Source organism: Mustela putorius, unplaced genomic scaffold (assembly GCF_011764305.1).
Source record: "Mustela putorius furo isolate JIRA1106 unplaced genomic scaffold, ASM1176430v1.1 tig00537350_pilon_pilon_pilon, whole genome shotgun sequence".
Lineage (NCBI taxonomy): Eukaryota > Metazoa > Chordata > Mammalia > Carnivora > Mustelidae > Mustela > Mustela putorius.
In genome coordinates this window covers 564209-583633 of record NW_025422471.1, presented here as the reverse complement: position 1 = coordinate 583633, position 19425 = coordinate 564209, and the positions used below count along the sequence as shown (strand labels likewise).

General features: G+C 36.2%; 2 pseudogenes; one reads left to right on the top strand and one right to left on the bottom strand.

Annotated features, from left to right (window-relative positions):
* Positions 1 to 10878: 10878 nt before the first annotated feature.
* LOC123390453 lies at positions 10879 to 11039 on the top strand (annotated as a pseudogene).
* A 2233-nt stretch (positions 11040 to 13272) lies between these two features.
* LOC123390476 lies at positions 13273 to 13369 on the bottom strand (annotated as a pseudogene).
* Positions 13370 to 19425: the final 6056 nt, after the last annotated feature.

Genomic DNA, 19425 nt, shown 5'->3' with positions numbered 1-19425 from the left:
CGTCTAGGTTCTTTCCATAGTTTGGCTATTGTAGACACTGCTGCTATAAACATTTGGGTGCATGTGCCCCTTCAGATCACTACGTTTGTATCCTTAGGGTATATACCCAGTAGTACAATTGCTGGGTCATAGGGCAGTTCTATTTTCAACAGTTTGAGGAACCTCCATGCTGTTTTCCAGAGTGGTTGCACCAGCTTGCAACCAACAGTGTAGGAGGGTTTCCCTTTCTCCGCTTCCTCGCTAGCATCTGTCATTTGCTGACTTGTTGATTTTAGCCGTTCTAACTGGTGTGAGGTGATAGCTCATTGTGGTTTTGATTTGTATTTCCCTGATGCCCAGTGATATGGAGCACTTTTCCATGTGTCTGTTGGCCATCTGGATGTCTTCTTTGCAGAAATGTCTGTTCGTGTTCTCTGCCCATTTCTTCATTGGATTATTTGTTCTTTGGGTGTTGAGTTTGCTAAGTTCTTTATAGATTTTGGACACTAGCCCTTTATCTGATTTGTCGTTTGCAAATATCTTCTCCCATTCTGTCAGTTGTCTTTTGGTTTTGTTAACTGTTTCCTTTGCTGTGCAAAAGCTTTTGATCTTGTTGAAATCCCAATAGTTCATTTTTGCCCCTGCTTCCCTTGCCTTTGGCGATGTTCCTAGGAAGATGTTGCTGTGGCTGAGGTCGAAGAGGTTGCTGCCTGTGTTCTCCTCAAGGATTTTGATGGATTCCTTTCTCACATTGAGGTCCTTCATCCATTTTGAGTCTATTTTCATGTGTGGTGTAAGGAAATGGTCCAATTTCATTTTTCTGCATGTGGCTGTCCAATTTTCCCAACACCCATTTATTGAAGAGGCTGTCTTTTTTCCATTGGACATTCTTTCCTGCTCTGTCGAAAATTAGTTGACCATAGAGTTGAGGGTCTATTTCTGGGCTCTCTATTCTTTTCCATTGATCTATATGTCTGTTTTTGTGCCAGTACTATGCTTTCTTGATGATGACAGCTTTTTAATAGAGCTTGAAGTCCGGAATTGTGATGCCACCAACTTTGGCTTTCTTTTTCAATATTCCTTTGGCTATTCAAGGTCTTTTCTGGTTCCCTATAAATTTTAGGATTATTTGTTCCATTTCTTTGAAAAAAATGGATGGTATTTTGATAGGAATTGCAGTAAATGTGTAGATTGCTTTAGGTAGCATAGACATTTTCACAATATTTATTCTTCTAATGTAGGAGCATGGAACTTTTTTTCATTTCTTTGTGTCTTCCTCAATTTCTTTCATGAGTACTTTATAGTTTTCTGAGTATAGATTCTTAACCTCTTTGGTTAGGTTTATTCCTAGGTATCTTATAGTTTTGGGTGCAATTGTAAATGGGATTGACTCCTTAATTTCCCTTTCTTCTGTCTTGCTGTTGGTGTAGAGAAATGCAACCGTTTTCTGTGCATTGATTTTATATCCTGACACTTTACTGAATTCCTGTATAAGTTCTAGCAGTTTTGGAGTGGAGTCTTTTGGGTTTTCCACATATAGTATCATATCATCTGCGAAGAGTGATAATTTGACTTCTTCTTTGCCGATTTGGATGCCTTTAATTTCCTTTTGTTGTCTGATTGCTGAGGCTAGGACCTCTAGTACTATGTTGAATAGCAGTGGTGATAATGGACATCCCTGCCGTGTTCCTGACCTTAGCGGAAAAGCTTTCAGTTTTTCTCCATTGAGAATGATATTTGCGGTGGGTTTTTCATAGATGGCTTTGATGATATTGAGGTATGTGCCCTCTATCCCTACACTTTGAAGAGTTTTGATCAGGAAGGGATGCTGTACTTTGTCAAATGCTTTTTCAGCATCTATTGAGAGTATCATATGGTTCTTGTTCTTTCTTTTATTGATGTGTTGTATCACATTGATTGATTTGCGGATGTTGAACCAACCTTGCAGTCCTGGAATAAATCCCACTTGGTCGTGGTGAATAATCCTTTTAAGGTACTGTTGAATCCTATTAGCTAGTATTTTGGTGAGTATTTTCGCATCTGTGTTCATCAAGGATATCGGTCTATAGCTCTCTTTTTTGATGGGATCCTTGTCTGGTTTTGGGATCAAGGTGATGCTGGCCTCATAAAATGAGTTTGGAAGTTTTCCTTCCATTTCTATCTTTTGGAACAGTTTCAGGAGAATAGAAATTAGTTCTTTAAATGTTTGGCAGAATTCCCCTGGGGAAGCCATCTGGCCCTGGGCTTTTGTTTGTTTGGAGTTTTTTGATGAGTGTTTCATTCTCCTTACTGGTTATGGGTCTATTGAGGTTTTCTATTTCTTCCTGGTTCAGTTGTGGTAGTTTATATGTCTCTAGGAATGCATCCATTTCTTCCAGATTGTCAAATTTGTTGATGTAGTGTTGCCCGTAATATGTTCTTATAATTGTATTTCTTTGGTGTTAGTTGTGATCTCTCCTCTTTCATTCATGATTTTATTTATTTGGGCCCTTTCTCTTTTCTTTTTGATAAGTTTGGCCAGGGGTTTATCAATCTCATTAATTCTTTCAACGAACCAGCTCCTAGTTTCATTGATTTGTTCTATTGTTTTTTTGGTTTCTATTTCATTGATTTCTCCTCTGTTCTTTATGATTTCTCTTCTCCTGCTGGGCTTAGGGTTTCTTTCCTGTTCTTTCTCCAGCTCCTTTAGGTGTAGGATTAGGTTGTGTACCTGAGACCTTTCTTGTTTCTTGAGAAAGGCTTGTACCACTATATATTTTCCTCTCAGGACTGCCTTAGGTGTGTTCCACAGATTTTGAACCATTGTGTTTTCATTATCATTTGTTTCCATGAATTTTTTCAATTCTTCTTTAATTTCCTGGTTGACCCATTCATTCTTTAGAAGGATGCTCTTTAGTCTCCATGTATTTGGGTTCTTTCCAAATTTCCTCTTGTGATTGAGTTCTAGCTTCAGAGCATGGTGTTCTGAAAATATGCAGGGAATGATCCCAATCTTTTTATACTAGTTGAGACCTGATTTAGGACCAAGGATGTGTTCTATTCTGGAGAATGTTCCATGTGCACTAGAGAAGAATGTGTATTCTCTTGCTTTGGGATGAAATATTCTGAATATATCTGTGATGTCCATCTGGTCCAGTGTGTCATTTAAGGTCTTTATTTCCTTGTTGATCTTTTGCTTGGATCCTCTGTCAATTTCAGTGAGGGGGAGTGTGTTAAAGTCCCCTACTATTATTGTATTATCATTGATGTGTTTCTTTGATTTTGTTATTAATTCGTTTATATAGTTGGTTGCTCTCATGTTAGAGGCATAGATATTTAAAATCGTTAGATATTCTTGTTGGACAGATCCTTTGAGTATGATATAGTATCCTTCCTCATCTTTTACTATAGTCTTTGGCTTAAAGTCTAATTGATCTGATATAAGGATTGCCACTCCTACTTTCTTCTGATGTCCATTAGCATGGTAAATTGTTTCCCACCCATTCACTTTAAATCTGGAGTTGTCTTCACCTCTAAAATGAGTTTCTTTTTTTTGTTTGTTTTCTTTTTTTAACTTTTTTTTTTAATCTTTTTTTTTAATATAATTTTTTATTTTTATAAAAATATATTTTTATCCCCAGGGGTACAGGTCTGTGAATCACCAGTTTACACACTTCACAGCACTCACCAAAGCACATACCCTCCCCAATGTCCATAATACCCCACCCCTCTTCTTCCAAACCCCCCTCCCCCCAGCAACCCTCAGTTTGTTTTGTGAGATTAAGAGTCACTTATGGTTTATCTCCCTCCCAATCCCATCTTCTTTCATTTATTCTTCTCGTACGCACTTAAGCCCCCATGTTGCAACACCACTTCCTCATATCAGGGAGATCATATGATAGTTGTCTTTCTCCGCCTGACTTATTTCGCTAAGCATGATACGCTCTAGTTCCATCCATGTTGTCGCAAATGGCAAGATTTCATTTCTTTTGATGGCTGCATAGTATTCCATTGTGTATATATACCACATCTTCTTGATCCATTCATCTGTTGATGGACATCTAGGTTCTTTCCATAGTTTGGCTATTGTGGACATTGCTGCTATAAACATTCGAGTACACGTGCCCCTTTGGATCACTATGTTTGTATCTTTAGGGTAAATACCCAATAGTTCAATTGCTGGGTGATAGGGCAGTTCTATTTTCAACATTTTGAGGAACCTCCATGCTGTTTTCCAGAGCGGTTGCACCAGCTTGCATTCCCACCAACAGTGTAGGAGGGTTCCCCTTTCTCCGCATCCTCGCCAGCATCTGTTATTTCCTGACTTGTTGATTTTAGCCATTCTGACTGGTGTGAGGTGATATCTCATTGTGGTTTTGATTTGTATTTCCCTGATGCCGAGTGATATGGAGCACTTTTTCATGTGTCTGTTGGCCATCTGGATGTCTTCTTTGCAGAAATATCTGTTCATGTCCTCTGCCCATTTCTTGATTGGATTATTTGTTCTTTGGATGTTGAGTTTGCTAAGTTCTTTATAGATTCTGGACACTAGTCCTTTATCTGATATGTCGTTTGCAAATATCTTCTCCCATTCTGTCAGTTGTCTTTTGATTTTGTTAACTGTTTCCTTTGTGTGCAAAAGCTTTTGATCTTGATGAAATCCCAATAGTTCATTTTTGCCCTTGCTTCCCTTACCTTTTGCGTTGTTCCTAGGAAGATGTTGCTGCGGCTGAGGTCGAAGAGGTTGCTGCCTGTGTTCTCCTCAAGGATTTTGATGGATTCCTTTCGCACATTGAGGTCCTTCATCCATTTTGAGTCTATTTTTGTGTGTGGTGTAAGGAAATGGTCCAGTTTCATTTTTCTGCATGTGGCTGTCCAATTTTCCCAGCACCATTTATTGAAGAGGCTGTCTTTTTTCCATTGGACATTCTTTCCTGCTTTGTCGAAGATTAGTTGACCATAGAGTTGAGAGTCTATTTCTGGGCTCTCTATTGGCACAAAAACAGACCCATAGATCAATGGAACAGAATATAAAATGAGTTTCTTGTAGGTAACATATTGATGTTTTTTTTTTTAATCCATTCTGATACCCTATGTCTTTTGATTGGGACATTTGGCCCATTAATATTCAGGGTAACTATTGAGAGATATGAATTTAGTGCCATTGTATTGCCTATAAGGTGACTGTTACTGTATATTGTCTCTGTTCCTTACTGATCTACTACTTTTAGGCTTTCTCTTTACTTAGAGGACCACTTTCAATATTTCCTGTAGAGCTGGTTTGGTGTTGGCAAATTCTTTCAGTTTTTGTTTTTCCTGGAAGCTTTTAATCTCTCCTTCTATTTTCAATGATAGCCTAGCTGGATATAGTATTTTTGGCTGCATGTTTTTCTCGTTTAGTGCTCTGAATATATCATGCCAGCTCTTTCTGGCCTACCATGTCTCTGTAGATAAGTCTGCTGCCAATCTAATATTTTTACCATTGTATGTTACAGACTTCTTTTCCCGGGCTGCTTTTGGGACTTTTTCTTTGTCACTAAGACTTGTAAGTTTTACTATTAGGTGACTGGGTGTGGACCTATTCTTATTGATTTTGAGGGGGGTTCTCTGCACCTCCTGGATTTTGATGCTTGTTCCCTTTGCCATATTAGGGAAATTCTCTACAATAATTCTCTCTAATATACCTTCTGCTCCCCTCTCTCTTTCTTCTTCTTCTGGAATCCCAATTATTCTAATGTTGTTTCGTCTTATGTTGTCACTTTTCTCTTGAATTCTTCCCTCATGTTCCAGTGGCTGTTTGTCCCTCTTTTGCTCAGCTTCTTTATTCTCTGTCATTTGGTCTTCTATATCGCTAATTCTTTCTTCTGCCTCATTTATCCTAGCAGTGAGAGCCTCCATTTTTGATTGCACTTCATTAATAACTTCTTTTATTTCAACTTGGTTAGATTTTAGCTCTTTTTTTTCTCCAGGAAGGGCTTTTATATCTCTGGAGAGGGTTTGCTCTAATATCTTCCATGCCTTTTTCAAGCCTGGCTGGAACCTTGAGAATAATCACTCTGAACTCTAGATCTGACATATTACCAGTGTCTGTATTGATTAGGTCCCTAGCCTTTGGTACTGCCTCTTGTTCTTTTTTTTTGTGGTGAATTTTTCTGTCTTGTCATTTTGTCCAGATAAGAGTATATGAAGGAGCAAGTAAAATACTAAAAGGGTGGCAAAGACCTTAGGAAAATATGCCTTAACCAAATCAGAAGAGATCCCAAATCATGAGGGGGGAGAAAGGGGATAAAAAGAGGTTCAGAAAGAAAGAAAAAAAAAAGAAATAATTAAAAAAAGAAAATGAATAAAGAAAAAATATAAAAAAGAAAAAATGTATATATATTAGATAAACTAGTTAAGAAATGTAAAAAAAGAAAAGGGTAAAAGTTAAAAAAAATTAGCAGAAGAAGAGCGAAAAAAAATTGAAAAAGAAAAAAAAATAAATTAACTGCAAGACTAAAGAATCATGGGGAGAAAGCCATGAGCTCCGTGCTTTGCTTTCTCTTCCTCTGGAATTCCACTGCTCTCCTTGGTAGGTGAACTTGGTCCTGGCTGGATTTATTTTTGATCTTCTTGGGGAGGGTCCTGTTGTAGTGAGTCTCAAGTGTCTTTGCCCTAGGCAGAATTGCACAGCCCTTACCAGGGGCCGGGGTTGAGTAATCTGCTCAGGTTTCCTTTCGGGAGCTTTTGTTCCCTGAGCACTTTCTGTAGAGTTCCGGAGGATGGGAATGAAAATGGCGGCCTCCCGGTCTCAGGCCCAGAGGAGACGAGAGCTCCGGGCCCCACTCCTCAGTGCGCTCTCAGAGAACAGCACCCATTTACTCCAGTCTCCCTGGCCTCCGGCCGCGCTTCAAGGTCACCGAACCTGCAACCGGTTCAAGGTAATCCCAAGATGTGAGCTCACTCCTTGTTTCTGTCTCTGTAGCCGGCTTCCCCATTCTAATACGTGCAAGCTCTGTGACACTCAGACACCCCTGATCCTTCTGTGACCCTGCGGGACCTGAGGCCACGCTGACCCCAGGTGTGCTTCACCCCGGTTTAGCCTCTGGAGCGATGTCCTTCAGTGGAACAGACTTTTAAAAGTCCTGATTTTGTGCTCCGTTGCTCTGCCGCTTGCAGGGAACCGGCCCTTCCCCCTGGGGTCTATCTTCCCGTCGCTTTGGATTCACTTCTCTGCCAGTCCTACCTTTCAGAAAGTGGTTGATTTTCTGTTTCTATAATTGCTGTTCTTCTTCTCTTCGATCTCCCATTGGATTTGTAGGTGTTTGCAATCTTTAGATAAGCTATCTAGCTGATCTTCTGCTACCTGAAGTAGTCTCAGCCTGCTACTTCTCCGCCATCTTGACTCCTCCCCCTTATTAAATAGATTTTTTTCCCTCTTTTAAAATATTGCTATAAATGAATTACTATAGTAGTCAGTCTTCATCAGAGATAGAGATATAGGACCAGTTAGGAGATAGAGGTATAGAGATAGATAGCAATTAGATACCGATTAATTTTCCATAAGGAATTGGCTGATTGACTAACACAAGTATGAAAGCTGAGAAGTCCCACAGTGTGCTGTCTATAAATTGGAAACCCAGGAAAGCTAGTTGTGCAGTTTACTGAGTCTGAAAGCCTGAGAATCAGGAGGCTAATGCTGTAATTCCAAGTCACAGGGCAGAAGACTCATATTCTAGTTCAGCATTTCATCATAAAGTTTTCCCTCTGTGCACCTTTTTGTTCTATATAGTCCCTCAGTGAATTGAAAGATGCCCACCCACGTCACAGACTGATCTGCTTTACTCAGTCAACTGATTTAAATGCTAATCTCATGTGGAAATATCCTCACATTCACAGGATAGATCTCACTTGCTCATTATACAATATCATACTTCTCTGTGATGGACTTAGTTTGCCAATGTTTATAAAGGATTTTTTATCCATGTTAATGAGGAATTTTGGTCTGTAATCTTATTTTCTAACGATATCATTGTTTTGGTGTCACTGCTATGCTGTTCTCATTAAAAGATTTGAGAAATATGCCCTCTTCTATTTTCTGGACAGGTTTTTTTTTTTTTATGTTTTGTTATGGCTTTTTAAGCATTGGTATTTCTTCCATTGATATTTTATGGAATTCATTAATAAAACCATCTGAATTATTACTTTCCTATTTTGGAAAGTTTCAGTTATGAATATAATTTCTTAATAGATATAGGACTAATTGTACTCTATTTCTTCTGGAGTGAGTTTTGGTCATTTGTGTTTTTCAACCTTTATTTTTAATCTGTCATTAGCTTATTGGCTTATATCAGTAAGTTTTAGAGTGGTTTTTTATCCAGGAATAGCTAACTGATACAGTCATTCCTTTAATTATTCATTAATTCAATGTATCTTTCATTACATAGTTGACCCTTGAACAATGCAGGGTTTAGAGGTGCTGACCCCTTGTGTAGTTGAAAATCCACATATACGTACTATATACTACTATATTCCTACAATAAAGTGAGCTAGAAAAAAATATTAATAAAAGCTAAGGAAGAAGAAATACATTTACAGTAATATATATATATATATATATTTTTTTTTAATTGTGTAAGGGGACCTGTGCAGTTCAAACCTATGTTAAGAGTCAACTGTAGACTTAAAATGACAATAATGTTTTTTAGATTCTGTAATATACATTGGGTATGATGACATAAATGAACTATAATAAGCCAGAATCTATTACATTCTGTAAATAATTATGCAATGTGTAAAGCCTAGTATAATAAGCACTAACTTATACAGGTTTATTAGGCTTTTACTATGAAAGTTGATAGAAAACCTTTTTTCTTTTGAAGCAAGTGCTGCTTACTAAGTAGTGTTGTGTAGCACTTCCTATGTACTAATCTGTAAGTAGCACTCCTCAAACAATAATGTAAAAGCATAAAATGTATAAACCTCAACAAATCTTGTTACTTTCTCTGACTCATTCTACTCCAGCTGCACTGATGTCTCTACCAGTCATACAGTCATAGAGTCTTCTTTGTAATCCCAGATTCCTCTACCTGAAAAATCTCATTTAGATTAATCCTTAAATGTTACCTCCCCAGAAGGATGCCCCCTAGACATCCTGATTAAAATTATAATTCTTTGTTTTATCTGCTTACCCTTTTTATTTTTTTCATAGCATTGTATGAAAATAAACATATATATTTAATTATTTTCTGTCTTGCAACCTCACTTTAGTATACAAGCTCCACAAAAGAAGGGACTTTATTTTTGTTCACTACTTTGCTTCCCTTAAAACTTTATCTTTATTGGCTAGAACAGAATTTAGCATATTACAGGCAAGCAATAAATACTGTTGAGCAAATAAATCTCCATTATTTAGGGACTATTATTTTTATAATGAGTTACATACTCATATAGAATCAGAAAATTTGGTTTTGATTCTGTGATCTCCTACTACTAAATTTGAGCACATTATGTAATTTTTCTGAGTTTTTATTTGTTTTTAGTTTCTTAATTTAAACATCCAACTCTATCATATGCATTTAATAACTTCTTGAAATTTTCCAGTGGTCCAGCCTTAAAGGATTACTCTTTCTTCATCATTACTAATAAAACTATTGTTCTGTATGCTATACACTTCTATACTCACTGTACTAAACAGTGATTTGAAATTTATTTAACACACTTATATTTGTCTTTTTTTCCTAAATAGAGTGACCAAAACAAGGTGACATTAATCTTATTTTTTAGTTAGCCAGATTAATAGATCAGCCTTTTTAACCTGCGGCCATCATTAATGAAAATACCTCACACATCTGATTGAGATCTGACATTTTATAGTCAAGGATTGAAGATTCTCCCTTTTCTTTACTGGATAAAAGCCTATAGATGCTTGAAAAAATCCTGTTAGTACTTTACTTCGGATCTGTATAATTTATCTAACTTACAAAGACAAAAAGGCAAAAAGTCAAGTGTTCTGTCTTTAGCCTTCCTAAAATTTTCCACACAGACTCGATCTTTCAGGCATTCCACTTGCATTTTCCTTTAACTGGCAAAATTCAACCTACCCAGATGAGATATCTTCTCATTTAACCCATTCTTTACTCCTTCCCCTCCTTGATTTTCTCAGTTTCCTCTTTGTGTCAGAAATTTTCAAGCCTTTAACACTGCAGTTATGGTGTGACCTTTCCCCTTGGGTACAGAAAAGCAGAGGGAAACTTCAAGATTCAGAGTTGGATCAGAAAAGGAGATCCATCACAGTGATGTGGATGTAGGGACAGTAGATGTCTTGACTTCTTTCTTGACAGTAAGTTAAAAAAAAGAAAAAATAATGTCAACCTTCACATAATCTTTATGATTTTATTTTACTGGAAGAGTGTTCTTTCCTTGTCCTTAAATTGTATTTATTTTAAAAATTGAATTCTTTTAAAGCTTTTATTTATTTATTTGACAGAGAGAGAGAGATCACAAGTAGGCGGAGCAGCAGGCAGAGAGGGGGGCAGGAAGAAGGCTCCCTGCTGAGCATCCCTGCTGGTCTCCATCCCAGGACCCTGAGATCATAACCTGACCCAAAGGTGAAGGCTTAACCCACTGAGCCACCCTGGTGCCCCTTTAAATTATATTTAAAAGCTATTTTATTTACCCCTTTTCCATGTTGATAGGGAAAGTAGAGAAACTTGAAGACAAGGATTATATGCTCTGTTTTATAACTATAACTTTGTCAGATGTGCTGTGTCCTATGTAGGATAAATTCTTGATGGTGATAACAATTAAAAGAATGAAGTATATTTCTCAGGCATGCTATTTGATTTTTTTTTAAAGATAGGTTTTATGAGGCTTTGATAGAACATTGTTCTTTTTTTTAATTCTAATTTTGGGTTTCTTTTTCTATTTTATTCCAATTTCAGCTTTGCGCAGTGGCAGTATCGTAGCCAATGAGGTTTATCCGAGGCGCGATTATTGCTAATTGAAAACTATTTTATTCCAATTTCATGAAACATACTCAGTCTTCATCTTAGTCTCATATGCATAGTGAAAAAGTATATTTAAAATTTATATTTTAATATATATTTATTCATGCCTAATAAAATATTTTTTAAACTATCATTTATCTTTTTTCTGATATCTTTTTCTTCTGAATTGGTCTGTGTTATGTGTTGCACTTTAGAAAGCACTTTATCTGTCCTCTCCAGTTAGCTCCACACAGTAGCCTTGAGGAGGAAAGATCATCCTACTGTTGCCAGACAAGAGAAGTTAAAATGTGTATCTTAGTTAACAGATTGGAGTGGAAGAGATAAGATTAAGGCCTTCAATCCGATTTTTTCAGTGCTATCTCTACTATATCAAGAAGACAGTCTGGAATGATACAGCAAAGTGTTCTAGTCTTGCATAGTCTGGTGTCATATGAAAGAAGCGGCTCACTAAAGACTACATGTTTTATGGCTTTGTATGAAATTTATATGAAATTCTAGAAAAGGCAAGATCACAGTTTGCTTTCTGGAAGATCAGTGATTGCTTAGAAGCAAGGTGGGGATGAGAATTGATTACTGAGGGGTCTAAGGGAGTTTTCCATGGTGATGGGAGCATTTCATAGCTTGACACTGGTGGTAGTTAAAATGACAATAGCCCCCCAATTACAAAATTGTAAGCTTACAATGAAATTAAACTTTTAGATGTTTATTCTATCTGAATAGAGTGTAAAAGATATACATTGTCAGGAAACTATTACCCCTATGCCAGTAACATAAATATGGGATTTATTTATTGCCCACATGCTTAATCAATTGACTTTTTATTTTTTCATGATTTGCCTTTAAATCCCTTGGTAACCAGTCTAAGGCTGAGCAGGTTGTTAAAAGTGCAGAGCTATGTGTTTTTCTCCCATCTGACCTGATGCGCTAATCACTAGGGCACTCTTGTGTTATTCAGAACATGGAATGAGGTCACATTTCTCCCTAGTGGAGAGTAAATAGCAAATGTACTTTAAAAAGTAACTGGCATTTAATGCCTAATCCTTAAGATTAGTTGGTGTTAAAAACAAATTTTAAAAATTTTTTTAAAAAAATTTTAAAAAGCCAAGAAATGCTTACTTTCTCACAAAAGGATTTGACCAACATTTTTTGGTTACTGATTTTCTATATGTCCAGTCATATATACCTAAAATTTAAAAAATGTATGAGTATATTGGTCAATGGGTTGAAACAGTATAAATAGATTTTTTAAAAGATAAAGCATGTATAAGCTTAGATTCCTTTTTATTGTTTCTTCTCACGCATAGCTTTTAAATAACTTGAGATGATGATTTTTCCTCATCCATTATTATATTGTTTGTGATTTTAATGTGGGTAGTACCTAAAAAATTTTTGGAAGAGTGTAAATATATAAAAGGAAAAAAGTAACATAATGAACCTGTATGGATCTAATATCCAGTTTCAGAATAGTCAGTATATTCTTCTCTAAGTCTATACCAATTCTCAATTGACATCCCACCTTTTTTTTTTTTTTTTCAGATAAATCCTATATAGCACTTTAGCACATCCAAGGATGCAGTATCTATAAAGACACTTGAATATGTATCTATAAAAGATACTTTAAAAATCATAATTCCAATATTTTTTTATCTTTTCTAAAGTAATTAAATACAAATCTTTAATGTGAAAACACAGTATTAACATTTCTTTCAATATTTCATAGTATTTTTAACTTACCAGTTGTTTGAATCAGGAAACAAAAGATATTCAGTGCATTTCATTGATACAATTTAAATTGCTTTTGATTTATAAGCTTTCCATCCATTTTTTTTCTTTCAATTTATTTGATAAAGAAACCAAAGGTATTGATCCTATATAACTGCACATTTTGAATTTTGCTCATTGTCTCCTTTTCTATCAGTCAAAGTGGTCTACATACCTTTTGCTATAAAGAGTGGTTGCATTTAGAAGGCTGATCAGATTTGTCCTATTTTTTTTATAATAATACTTCACAAGGAATTGTAGCTTCTATCATACCACATCAATAGGTACATTATGTCTAGTTTTCATTTTTCTTGTTCTTATTGAGGTTGATCTAATAGCCAGATATTTCTCATTTTTTAAGCATCAATACAAACTTAGAATGATACCAATACAGTATTTTTATGAAAATTAAGATTATGAAAACATTTAAGATATCTGCACTTTTTTAATGTCTACATTATTTTAATTAAGATATTTTCTATTCTTTTGTATCTATCAGTTTATTTATTTTTATTGTCAATATACATAATAAAATTACCACTTTTAGCCATGTTAAAGTGTATCGAAAAAGATGGAATGTCTCATGAATTTACATGTTATTATGTCACAGGGTCTGTGCTAATCTTCTTCTTGTCATTATTATTTTAGTGTATGCATAATGCTGAGAAAAACTTGCATTTCTTTTTATCCTTGGAATATACCTGATTATCTGACTTGGTCTGTACTCCAAATTACCCTATCTTAAAATCCTATTAATGAATAAATCTCATGACCCTTAAACATTTTTCATTGCAAATGTGTTTCATTATTTTGTCATTTGTTATTTATTGATTATAATGTTTGTGCTATTTTTTGTACAAGTAATATAACTAAAATTACTATTGATTATATTTTGTGAGTCATAATTAAGAGTAATTATCAAGTTTAAAGGTGAATTAATTTCTTCTAATACTGACATATTTATTCTGGAGATAATTTTGTCTTTTCTTTGTGTGGTTATGCCATTATTCCTACACTACTAATTATGGGGAATATTATTCTCACCAATTCCTAATGCTATGTTTCTAATATACTAAGTTCTTATTTGCAAATATTTCTATTCTCAGATTTTCTTAGTCCATTCATTTTCGAATATCTTGTTCTCTTGCATATAGAGGTCATAAAATATACTTAAAATATCCCTTTCATGGTTTCTGTGTTTTCTCTATTTATCCTTTCATATAGTCCTTAGAATTTTTTATCTCACAAAAAAAGGTCCATTACTAAATTGCAATAATATTAAATTTATAAGTCAAAGATTTTTACTAATATTCACATAAATGGTTGGTTTTTAGATTTCTTTTTTGGAGCATTTTTATCAGGTTTTATAATCAATAATATACTCACCTTATAACAAGAATTTAGAAGGGTTATTTTTCCCTGTGTTTATTTTTCAAATACTTAAGTAGTACTTGGGTTATTGTTAAAGTTATTTAAAGCAAGTCACTTGTGAAAGCATTTGGAGTTCAAATGAAATAATTTTACCCAAGTATGTATTGATATGGGTTGTTTGTAAAACTTTTCTCTGAGAGGGGACCTGGGTGGCTTCATCAGTTAAATGTCTGCCTAATCCTCAGGTTCTGATTTCAGGGTCCTAGGATTGAGCTCAGGCTCCCTGCTCAATGGGGAGTCTGCCTCTCCATCTGTCCTTTCCCTCTGCTCATCCTGTCTCACTGTCTTGTGCTTTCTTTCTCAAATAAGCAACTAAAGTCTTAAAAAAAAAGTTGTTTTTTTGAGAAATGATATTCTCTCTCTCTTTTTTTTTAAAGATTTTATTTATTTATTTGACAGAGATCAGAGAGACAGAGACAGGCAGAGAGAGAAGGAAGCAGAGAGCCCGACGTGGGGCTCAATTTCAGGACCCTGAGATCATGACCTGAGCCAAAGGCAGAGGCTTTAACCCATTGAGCCATCCAGGTGCCCCTTCCCTTTCAATATTTAGGTATAATTCTTTATTTCAGGTAGGTTCTGTTAAAATATAGTTTTTAATATGTATTCTTTGCTTTTCCTTTTGTTTTCACTTGGATTGTATGTATGTATGTATGTATATATGTGTGTGTGTGTATGTATAATTTCTGTACCTTTGGCTATTACTTGCTCATTTTATTTCTATTAATTTTTGCTTGATTTTAAAATGTACTATTTTATTTTTCATTGTCTATGTCTTTTACTGTATCATCTGTGATACCTTTTCATTCTTTTTTAAAAATTTAATTTAATTTTCAGTGTTCCAAAATTCATTGTTTAGGCACCATGCCCAGTGCTCCAAGCAATATGTGCCCACCATTATACCCACCACCAGGCTCGCAAACCTCCCACCCCCCTCCCATCCAAAATACTCAGTTTGTTTCTCAGAGTCCACAGTCTCTCATGGTTTGTCTTCCCCTCCAATTATCCCCAACTCACTTCTCCCCATCTCCCCATGTCCTCCATGTTATTCCTTATGCTCCACAAGTAAGTGAAACCATAGGATACTTTACTCACTCAGCTTGACTTATTTCACTCAGCGTAATCTCTTCCAGTCCCATCCATGTTGATACAGAAGTTGGGTATTCATCCTTTCTGATGAAGGCATAATAGTCCATTGTATATATGGACCGTATCTTCTTTATTCATTCGTCTGTTGAAGGACATCTTGGTTCTTTCCGCAGTTTGGCGACCGTGGTCATTGCTGCTATGAACATTGGGGTACAGATGGCCCTTCTTTTCACTACATCTGTGTCTTTGGGGGTAAATACCCAGTAGTGCCATTGCAGGGTCATAGGGAAGCCCTATTTTAAATTTCTTAAGGAATCTCCACACTGTTTTCCAAAGCAGCTGCACCAACTTGCATTCCCACCAACAGTGTAAGAGGGTTCCCCTTTCTCTACATCCTCTCCAACACTTGTTGTTTACTGTCTTGTTGATTTTGACCATTCTCACTGGTGTAAGGTGATATCTCAATGTGGTTTTTATTTGAATCTCCCTGATGGCTAATGATGATGAACATTTTTTCATGTATCTGTTAGCCAATTGTATGTCTTCATTGGAGAAGTGTCTGCTCATGTCTTCTGCCCATTTGTTGATGTGTTTATCTGTTTTGTGTGTGTTGAGTTTGAGGAGTTCTTTATAGATCTTGGATATCAGCCCTTTGTCTGTAGTGCCATTTGTGAATATGTTCTCCCCTGCCGTGGGTGGCCTCTTTGTTTTGTTGACTGTTTCCTTTGCTGTACAGAAGCTTTTGATCTTGATGAAGTCCCCAAAGTTAATTTTTGCTTTTGTTTCCTTTGCCTCTGGAGACATATCTTGAAAGAAGTTGCTGTGGCCGATGTCGAAGAGGTTACTGCCTGTGTTCTCCTCTAGGATTTTGATAGATTCCTGCCTCAACGTTGAGGTCGTTTTTTTTTTTTTTTTTTTAGATTTTATTTATTTCTTTGACAGAGAGAGATGACAGGCAGGCAGAGAGAGAGGAGGGGAAGCAGGCTCCCTGCCTTGCAGACAGCCCGATGTGGGGCTTGATCCCAGGACCCTGAGATCATGACCTGAGCTGAAGGCAGCAGCTTAACCCACTGAGCCACCCAGGCGCCCCAACGTTGAGGTCTTTTATCCATTTTGAGTTATTTTTGTGTATGGTGTAAGAGAATGGTCGAGTTTCATTCTTCTACCCATAGCTGTCCAGTTTTCCCAGCATCATTTATTGAAGAGACTGTTTTTTTCCTCACTATATATTTTTCTCTGCTTTGCAGATTAGTTGACCATAGAGTTGTGGGTCCATATCTAGGCTCACTATTCTGTTCCACTGGTCTGTGTGTCTGTTTTCTGTCAGTACCATGCTGTCTTGGTGATCACAGCTTTGTAGTAAAGCTTGAAATCAGGCAACATGATACCCCATATTTTGTTTTTCTTCTTCAACATTTCCTTCACAATTCAGGGTCTCTTCTGTTTCCATACAAATTTTAGGATTGTTTGTTCCAACTCTGAAAAATGCCGGTGGAATTTTGATCAGGATGACATTGAAAGTACAGATGGCTCTAGGCAGTGTAGACATTTTAACAATGTTTCTTCCTCCAATCCATGAGCATGGAATGCTCTTTCATCTTTTTGTGTCATCTTCAATATCTTTCGTAACTCTTCTGTAGTTTCTTGAGTACTGATCCTTTATCCTGTTGGTTGGGTTTATTCCCTGGTATCTTATGATTCTGGTGCTATTGTAAATGGAATCGATTCTCTCATTTCCCTTTCTATATTTTCATTGTTATTGTATAAGAAAGCAACTGATTTCTGTACATCGATTTTGTATCCTGCCACATTACTGTATTGCTGTATGAGTTCTAGTGGTTTGGGGTGGAGTCTTTGGTTTTTCCATATAAAGTATCATGTCATCTGCAAAGAGAGAGAGTTTGACTTCTTCTTTGCCAATTTGAATACCTTTTATTTCTTTTTGCTGTCTGATTACTGTTGCTAGGACTTACTAGTACTATGTTGAACAACAGTGGCAAGAGTAGACATCCTTGTCGTGTTCCTGATCTCAAAGGGAAAGCTGTCAGCTTTTTGCCATTGAGGGTGATATTTGCCGTGAGTTTTTCATAGATAGATTTTATGAAGTTGGGGAATGTTCCCTCTATCCCTATACTATGAATCGTTTTAAACAGGAATGGATACTGTATCTTGTCAAATGCTTTTTCTGCATCAATTGAGAGGACCGTGTGGTTCTTCTCTCTTCTCTTATTGATTTGTTCTATCACACTGAACGATTTGTGAATATTGAACCAACCTTACATGTCATCAATAAATCCCACCTGGTCATGGTGGATAATCTTTTTAATGTATTGTTGGGCCCTATTAGCTAGGATCTTTTTGAGAATCTTGGCATCCATATTCATCAGGGATACTGGTCTGAAATTCTCCTTTTGGGGGGGTCTTTGCCTCTTTGGGGATCAGGGTAATGCTGGCTTCACAAAAAGAGTGTGGAAGTTTTTCCTTCTGTTTCTGTTTTTTGAAACAGCTTCAGGAAAAGAGGTATTATTTTTTTTCTTTGAATGTTTGGTAGAATTTCCAGAGAATCCATCAGGTCCTGGCTCTTGTTTTTTGGGAGATTTTTGATCACTGCTTCAATCTTGTTACTAGATATTTGTCTATTCAGTTTGTCAGTTTCTTCCTAATTTAGTTTTGGAAGTTTATAGGTTTCCAGGAATGCATCCATTTTGTCTAGGTTGCTTAACTTATTGGCATATAACTGTTGAGAATAATTTCTGATGATTGTTTCTATTTCCTTGGTGTTAATCGTGATCTCTCCCTTTTCACTCATAATTTTATTAATTTGGGTCCTCTTTTTTTTCTTTTAGATTAGTTAGGCCAATGGTTTATTGATCTTATTCTTTCAAAAAACCAGCTTTTAGCTTCATTGATGTATTCTACTGTATCTCTAGTTTCTATCTCATTGATCTCTGCTCTAATCTTGATTATTCCCTTCTTGTGTATGGGGTTAGCTTAATTTCTTGTGATTCTCCAGTTCTTTAAGGTATATATTTCAGTTTTTTTGAGGGAGGTTTGGATGGCTATGTATTTTCCCCTTTGGACCACCCTTTCTGTATCCCATAGGTTTTGGACTGAAGTGTCTTCATTCTCATTGGTTTCCATGAATTGCTGAAGTTACTCTTTGATTTCCTGGTTGATCCACACATGCTTAAGCAAGGTGATCTTTAGCTTCCAAGTGTTTGAATTCCTTCCAAACTTTTTCTTATGGTTGAGTTCCAGTTTCAAAGCATTGTGGTCTGAGAATATGCAGGAAATAATCTCAATCTTTTGGTATTAGTTGAACCCTGATTTGTGACCCAGTATGTGGTCTATTCTGGAGAAAGTTCCATGTGTGCTCAAGAAGAATGGGTATTCTGTTGTTTTGAGGTGGAATATTCTGTATATATCTATGAGGTCCATGTGGTCCAATGTGTCATTCAATGCTGTTGTTTCTTTATAGATTTTCTGCTTGGATGATCTGTCTGTTACTGAGAGTGGCATGCTAAGATCCCATACTATTAATGTATTCATATGAATATGACTCTTTCTCTTAATTAACAGTTGTCTTATGTATTTGGCTGCTCCCATATTGGGGGCATAAATATTTACAATTGTTAGATTTTCTTGGTGGATAGACCCTTTAAGAATGATGTGAAGAAAGAAGTGTCCTTCTTTATCTCTAACTAGAGTCTTTAGTTTAAAATCTAATTTATCTGATATGAGAATCGCTGCCTCAGCTTTCTTTTGAGGCCCATTGGCCTGAACGATGCTTCTTCATCCCTTTAGTTTTCAGTCTGGATGTGATCTTAGGTTCCAAATGGGTCTCTTGTAGACAACATATGGATGGGTCCTGTCATTCTATCCAATTTGCAGCCCTGTGCAGTTTTATGGGAGCATTTAGACCATTCACGTTGTGAGTGATTATTGAAAGATATGTTTTTTTGATATCATGTTGGCTGTGAAGTTCCTAGTTTCTATAAATTATCTCTGTAATATTCTGTTCTATGATACTCTTGGGTTCTTTCTTCCTTTATAGAACTTCCCTTAATATTTCTTGTAGTGCCAGCTTGGTGGTCACATACTCTTTTAAACTTTGCTGGTCTTGGAAGCTCTTTATCTCTCCATTCATTTTGAATGTCATCCATTTTGAATGCTGGATAAAGTATTCTTGGCTGCATGTTCT